At 44.1% G+C, this 7,822-nt stretch overlaps 1 long non-coding RNA gene across 3 annotated transcripts; it reads left to right on the top strand.

Annotated features, from left to right (window-relative positions):
• Window positions 1-1,799: 1,799 nt before the first annotated feature.
• On the top strand, window positions 1,800-2,447 carry LOC127926199 (uncharacterized). Of its 3 annotated transcripts, none has more exons than XR_008123543.1 (3): window positions 1,800-1,952; window positions 2,143-2,331; window positions 2,413-2,447. It is a non-coding gene; the product is annotated as an uncharacterized LOC127926199 (long non-coding RNA). The 3 variants fall into 3 exon arrangements; XR_008123545.1 differs by having other exon boundaries at window positions 1,803-1,898; XR_008123544.1 differs by having other exon boundaries at window positions 1,805-1,925.
• Window positions 2,448-7,822: the final 5,375 nt, after the last annotated feature.

Below are 7,822 nucleotides of genomic sequence, written 5' to 3' on the forward strand. Positions count from 1 at the left end.
GGGGTCTGTCCTGTGGTGGAGTAACTAGAGGTCTGTCCTGGGGTGGAGTAACTAGGGGTCTGTCCTGGGGTGGAGTAACTAGGGGTCTGTCCTGGGGTGGAGTAACTAGGGGTCTGTCCTGGGGTGGAGTAACTAGAGGTCTGTCCTGGGGTGGAGTAACTAGGGGTCTGTCCTGGGGTGGAGTAACTAGAGGTCTGTCCTGTGGTGGAGTAACTAGAGGTCTGTCCTGGGGTGGAGTAACTAGGGGTCAGGACAGACCCACTCCTATAATGTTGATAGTATAGTAAAGGACTGATTTGATAACAAGACAACATTATAAACCTATCACCATGTTGACTATTTTCCAGTTGTGTTCATTTTTATTCAGAAAATTAACCAAATGTTTTGGAATAAATGTGCTTTAGGCTTTTGATACGTAGAACAATGTATTGTGTGTGTGTGTGTGTGTGTGTGTGTGTGTGTGTGTGTGTGTGTGTGTGTGTGTGCGTGCGTGCGTGCGTGCGTGCGTGCGTGCGTGCACGTACGTGCGTGTGTATGGTGTGTGTGTGTGGTGTCAGATGTCGTGTTGCAGATGGGTTGGGTTGTTACCAGAAGACCAGGACCATTCTTCTCGTCTCCCCTGTCACATTGCTTTCTACTGTTCTAGGTTTTTTTCCAGTCCACATAGAAAAATAAATAACTTCTGTTAATATTTCTATCGTGCCTAGATATCATGGTTAGCTATCCTGATTCGCCGACAGCCTGAAATATGCAGACAGACGGATTAAAATTACGTTTACATTTAAATTCTTCTGACAGCCAACTTTCTAGCTCCGGCCCACAACTTCGGTAATTTACAACATTCCCAAAAAAACATGGATTGTTGAGTCATTATTAGTTTTACACTTGAGACACTTGTGCTGTAGCGTTTTGTGAATTTCATCTCTTGTATAATAAATTAACTGTAATTTCCTTAGTTGTGCTCCAGCGTAGCCTCGTGGTTAGAGCGTTGGACTAGTAACCGGAAGGTTGCGAGTTCAAACCCCCGAGCTGACAAGGTACAAATCTGTCGTTCTGCCCCTGAACAGGCAGTTAACCCACTGTTCCCAGGCTGTCATTGAAAATAAGAATATGTTCTTAACTGACTTGCCTGGTTAAATAAAGGTAAAATAAAAAAAATAAAATAAAAAATGCCCCCCCCCCCACCTTGGTTCCAAAACACTGTCAGTTGGACAGGCCGTCTACAAGCTGTTGTCTATTTTACCTATAATATGAACAGTATCTTCTGACTCAAATAAGATTCACCTCAAGGTTGCTCTGATGTCCTAAAGATTTCAAATCGGAATTCCGTGATATGAATCTTTTAAGTTGCATGTAATTTGATAATATCTTCATTTGGTCAGTCCAAAATGTTTTTTTTTTTTTTTTTTTTTTTTAAACTGACAGTGGAAATAAGCATGTTTCCTGTTACCAAGTCATTTACGGTTTCTGTGCCTCTAGTTTTCCATGTGGGTCAATTTATCGATGGATTCGGAAAAGCTATCCAAGGATTGTTCCATATGGTTGTGTTTCTAGGGAGTGCTCTTGGTTCTTGTAAAAAATCTGTTTCATTTTCGTCCATATTGTTGTAGAGTTCTTAATAACTATGAAATTGCTAATGTAAGTAGCTTTATCCTTTGGAAATAGACACGTGAAAGCGATTCTGTGGGTGAGCGTATATTCAAAATGGATACATTGTTCCTCTTCAGTGTATTTAACTACATGTCGCAAGTAAAAGTCCTTATGTGTTGATACATTTCTAACTCGGGAAGGTTAAAACCACCCTCAGACTCAGGAAGGTTAAAACCACCCTCAGACTCAGGAAGGTTAAAACCACCCTCAGACTCAGGAAGGTTAAAACCACCCTCAGACTCAGGAAGGTTAAAACCACCCTCAGACTCAGGAAGGTTAAAACCACCCTCAGACTCAGGAAGGTGAAAACCACCCTCAGACTCAGGAAGGTTAAAACCACCCTCAGACTCAGGAAGGTTAAGACCACCCTCAGACTCAGGAAGGTTAAAACCACCCTCCAGACTAAGGAAGGGTAAAACCACCCTCAGACTCAGGAAGGTTAAAACCACCCTCAGACTCAGGAAGGTGAAAACCACCCTCAGACTCAGGAAGGTTAAAACCACCCTCAGACTCAGGAAGGTTAAAACCACCCTCAGACTCAGGAAGGTTAAAACCACCCTCAGACTCAGGAAGGTTAAAACCACCCTCAGACTCAGGAAGGTTAAAACCACCCTCAGACTCAGGAAGGTTAAAACCACCCTCAGACTCAGGAAGGTTAAAACCACCCTCAGACTCAGGAAGGTGAAAACCACCCTCAGACTCAGGAAGGTTAAAACCACCCTCAGACTCAGGAAGGTGAAAACCACCCTCAGACTCAGGAAGGTCAAAACCACCCTCAGACTCAGGAAGGTTAAGACCACCCTCAGACTCAGGAAGGTTAAGACCACCCTCAGACTCCATGAAGGTTAAGACCACCCTCAGACTCAGGAAGGTTAAAACCACCCTCAGACTCAGGAAGGTTAAGACCACCCTCAGACTCAGGAAGGTTAAAACCACCCTCAGACTCAGGAAGGTTAAAACCACCCTCAGACTCAGGAAGGTTAAGACCACCCTCAGACTCAGGAAGGTTAAAACCACCCTCCAGACTCAGGAAGGTTAAAACCACCCTCAGACTCAGGAAGGTGAAAACCACCCTCAGACTCAGGAAGGTGAACACCACCCTCAGACTTTATTCTATGGGTTGTATTAGCCCCACTTATACAGCCTACTTCAATGTAAGGAGACAAATACAAATCTATATTTTTATTTTTATTTTTGGTGTGAAAATAAAAAAGTACACAATTATTACAAACAGACGTTTGTCTAAACCTCTTTAACCACAATTAACAAGTTTTCTTAATATAACCAAGCTTAGTTAATCCGATACTAAAATTGCATCCCAAATGACTATTTGCCCCTGGGGTTCTGTTATCGTATTACTCAGTTAGTAAGTGACATTTGCAACACCATGCTGGACCGATACAACACTAGGGTTGTGGGTTTTGATTCCCATGATTCCCATGCTGGACCGATACAACACTAGGGTTGTGGGTTTGATTCCGAGCAAGGGACTGATACAACACTAGGTTGTGGGTTTGATTCCCATGCTGGATACAACACTAGGTTGTGGGTTTGGTACGATACCACTAGGGTTGTGGGTTTGATTCCCATGCGGGACCGATACAACACTAGGGTTGTGGGTTTGATTCCCATGCTGGACTGATTGATTATGCTGGACCGGCCCTAGGGTTGTGGGTTGCTGGACCGACTAGGTTGTGGGTTTGATTCCATGTTGGACTGGTACAACCCTAGGGTTGTGGGTTTGATTCCCATGCGGGGACCGATACAACACTAGGTTGTGGGTTTGACCCCGGGACCGGCACAACACTAGGGTTGTGGGTTTGATTCCCCATGCTGGACCGATACAACACTAGGGTTGTGGGTTTGATTCCATGCGGGACCGATACAACACTAGGGTTGTGGGTTTGATTCCCATGCTGGACTGGTACAACACTAGGGTTGTGGGTTTGATTCCACATGCTGGACTGGTAGAACACTAGGGTTGTGGGTTTGATTCCATGCGGGACCGATACAACACTAGGGTTGTGGGTTTGATTCCCATGCTGGACTGGTACAAGCCTAGGGTTGTGGGTTTGATTCCCATGCTGGACCGGTAGAACACTCTTGTGGGTTTGATTCCCTCTAAGTCTATCTCTGTCTCTCTCTCTCTCTCTGTTCTCTAGCCCTCTCTATCTCTCTCTCATTCTCTTTCTCTCTCTCTATGTCTCTCTCTCTCTCATCTATGTCTCTCTTTCTCTCTCTCTCTCTATCTCTGTCTCATCTTCTCTCTGTCTCTCTCTGTCTCTCTCGCTGTCTCTCTCTCTCCTCGGCTCGTCTCTCTGTCTCTCTGTCTCTCTGCTCGCCCGCATTCTCTCTCTGTCTCTCTCTGTCTCTCTCTCTCTCTCTCTCCTCGACCAGAGCTGCTGCCGTCGCCTGGGCCAATCCAGGTCACAGGTCAGCTATTTAGACATCTCAGATGACAGCCGGGTCCTTCAGGCAGCTCTGCAACCTAAGAGGATGACCCGCAGTCTGGTTGTTAACTGACTGACACGGGGGGTGGTGGAGACAGACTGAGGAGTGTTATTAACCTGCCTTAGTGGTGGTAGGTGGGGGTGTAGTGATTTAACTGTTACATTTATAATGAACAGAAACTTAAACGTAACATATAAAGTGTTGGTCTCATGTTTCATGAGCTGAAATAAAAGATAGCAAGAATGTTTCATACTCACAAAAAGTGTATTTCTCTCAAATTCTTAGCTCACATTTGTTTACATCCCTGTTCGTGAGCATTTCTCATTCTGCCAAGATAATCCATCCACCTGACAGATGTGGCATATCAATAAACTGATTAAACAACTTGATCATTACACAGGTGCACCTTGTGCTGGGGACAATAAAAGGACACTGTAAAATGTGCAGTTTTGTCGCACAACACAATGCCACAGATGTCTCAAGTTTTGAGGGAGCGTGCAATTGGCATGCTGACTGCAGGAATGTCCACCAGGGTTGTTGCCAGAGAATTTAATGTTAACTTGTCTACCAGAAGCCGCCTCCAATATTGTTTTAGAGAATTCGGTAGTACGTCCAGGACCTCCACCTCAGGCTTCTTCACCTGCGGGATTGTCTCAGACCAGACAGTTGATGAATCTGTGGGTTTGCGCAACCAAAAAATGTCTGCACAAGTTGTCAGAAACCGTCTGAGGGAAGCTCATCTTGCGTGCTCGTCTTCCTCACCAGGGTCTTAAACCTGACTGCAGTTCGGCGTCGTTTCTGACTTCGATGGCCACTTTGCCAGGCAGTGCCCGTTAACCATCCTCATGTCACTTCACCCATCTCTTCTCATAGCCCACCACTAAGCAAGCACTGTTTTCTTACCCACTACTGGATGGATTCATAAAATAATTACTGTGGGGACAAATCTCACTAAATGACCAAATTAATGGCATGAAGTAGGCTAAATCAATAGAAAGGTGTGTATCAAATTGTTGCTTACTAAAATCTCCCCAAAGTCATCCAATCCGTATAATACATTTAAAGCAATAGCCAAGTGTGGTCAACGTTTCGTATAGCCAATAGTGTGGTCAACGTTTCGTATAGCCAATAGTGTGGTCAACGTTTCGTATAGCCAATAGTGTGGTCAACGTTTCGTAGTGTGGTCAATGTTTCGTAGTGTGGTCAACGTTTCAGTAGTGTGGTCAACGCTTCGTATAGCCAATAGTGTGGTCAACGTTTCGTAGTGTGGTCAATGTTTCAGTAGTGTGGTCAACGTTTCGTAGTGTGGTCAACGCTTCGTATAGCCAATAGTGTGGTCAACGTTTCGTATAGCCAATAGTGTGGTCAACGTTTCGTAGTGTGGTCAACGTTTGTGAGTGTGGTCAACGTTTCTTAGTGTAGTCAACTTTTCGTATAGCCAATAGTGTGGTCAACGTTTCGGTATAGCCAATAGTGTGGTCAACGTTTCGTAGTGTGGTCAACGTTTCGTAGTGTGGTCAATGTTTCGTAGTGTGGTCAATGTTTCGTAGTGTGGTCAACGTTTCGTAGTGTGGTCAACTTTTCGTATAGCCAATACTGTGGTCAACGCTTCGTAGTGTGGTCAATGTTTCGTAGTGTGGTCAACGATTCGTATAGCCAATACTGTGGTCAACGTTTCATATAGCCAATACTGTGGTCAACGTCTCATAGTGTGGTCAACGTTTCAGTAGTGTGGTCAACGTTTCGTAGTGTGGTCAACGTTTCGTAGTGTGGTCAATGTTTCAGTAGTGTGGTCAACTTTTCATATAGCCACAGTGTGGTCAACATTTCGTATAGCCAATAGTGTGGTCAACGCTCGTAATGTGGTCAACGCTTCGTAGTGTGGTTAATGTTTCGTAGTGTGGTCAATGTTTCGTAGTGTGGTTAATGTTTCATAGTGTGGTTAAACTTTCGTAGTGTGGTCAACGCTTCAGTATAGCCAATAGTGTGGTCAATGTTTCGTATAGCCAATAGTGTGGTCAACGCTTCGTAGTGTGGTCAACGTTTCAGTAGTGTGGTCAACGTTTCTTATAGCCAATAGTGTGGTCAACGTTTCGTATAGCCAATAGTGTGGTCAACGTTTCGTATAGCCAATAGTGTGGTCAATGTTTCGTATAGCCAATAGTGTGGTCAACGTTTCGTAGTGTGGTCAACGTTTCGTAGTGTGGTCAACGCTTTTAGTGTAGTCAACTTTTCGTATAGCCAATAGTGTGGTCAACGCTTCGTATAGCCAATAGTGTGGTCAACGTTTCGTAGTGTGGTCAACGTTTCGTAGTGTGGTCAATGTTTCGTAGTGTGGTCAATGTTTCGTAGTGTGGTCAACGTTTCGTAGTGTGGTCAACTTTTCGTATAGCCAATACTGTGGTCAACGCTTCGTAGTGTGGTCAATGTTTCAGTAGTGTGGTCAACGATTCGTATAGCCAATACTGTGGTCAACGTTTCATATAGCCAATACTGTGGTCAACGCCTCATAGTGTGGTCAACGCTTTCGTAGTGTGGTCAACGCTCGTGTGGGTGTTTGAGTGTGGTCAACGTTTCAGTAGTGTGGTCAATGTTTCGTAGTGTGGTCAACTTTTCATATAGCCAATAGTGTGGTCAACATTTCGTATAGCCAATAGTGTGGTCAACGTTTCAGTAATGTGGTCAACGTTTCGTAGTGTGGTTAATGTTTCAGTAGTGTGGTCAATGTTTCGTAGAGTGTGGTTAATGTTTCATAGTGTGGTTAAACTTTCGTAGTGTGGTCAACGTTTCGTATAGCCAATAGTGTGGTCAATGTTTCGTATAGCCAATAGTGTGGTCAACGTTTCGTAGTGTGGTCAACGTTTCGTAGTGTGGTCAACGTTTCTTATAGCTAATAGTGTGGTCAACGTTTCGTATAGCCAATAGTGTGGTCAACGTTTCGTATAGCCAATAGTGTGGTCAATGTTTTGTACTGTGGTCAACGTTTTGTAGTGTGGTCAATGTTTTGTAGTGTGGTCAATGTTTCGTAAAGCCAATAGTGTGGTCAACGTTTCGTATAGCCAATAGTGTGGTCAACGTTTCGTATAGCCAATAGTGTGGTCAATGTTTTGTACTGTGGTCAACGTTTTGTAGTGTGGTCAATGTTTTGTAGTGTGGTCAACGTTTCGTATAGCCAATAGTGTGGTCAATGTTTTGTACTGTGGTCAACGTTTTGTAGTGTGGTCAATGTTTTGTAGTGTGGTCAACGTTTCGTATAGCCAATAGTGTGGTCAATGTTTTGTACTGTGGTCAACGCTTTTGTAGTGTGGTCAATGTTTTGTAGTGTGGTCAACGTTTCGTAGTGTGGTCAATGTTTCGTAGTGTGGTCAACGTTTCGTAGTGTGGTCAACGTTTCGTATAGCCAGTAGTGTGGTCAACGTTTCGTATAGCCAATAGTGTGGTCAACGCTTTCGTAGTGTGGTCAACGCTTCAGTAGTGTGGTCAACGTTTCTTAGTGTAGTCAACTTTTCGTATAGCCAATAGTGTGGTCAACGTTTCAGTATAGCCAATAGTGTGGTCAACGTTTCGTTAGTGTGGTCAACGTTTAGAGTGTGGTCAATGTTTCGTAGTGTGGTCAATGTTTCGTTGTGTGGTCAACGCTTCGTAGTGTGGTCAACTTTTCGTATAGCCAATACTGTGGTCAACGTTTCAGTAGTGTGGTCAATGTTTCGTAGTGTGGTCA

Source organism: Oncorhynchus keta, unplaced genomic scaffold (assembly GCF_023373465.1).
Source record: "Oncorhynchus keta strain PuntledgeMale-10-30-2019 unplaced genomic scaffold, Oket_V2 Un_contig_7142_pilon_pilon, whole genome shotgun sequence".
Taxonomy (NCBI): domain Eukaryota; kingdom Metazoa; phylum Chordata; class Actinopteri; order Salmoniformes; family Salmonidae; genus Oncorhynchus; species Oncorhynchus keta.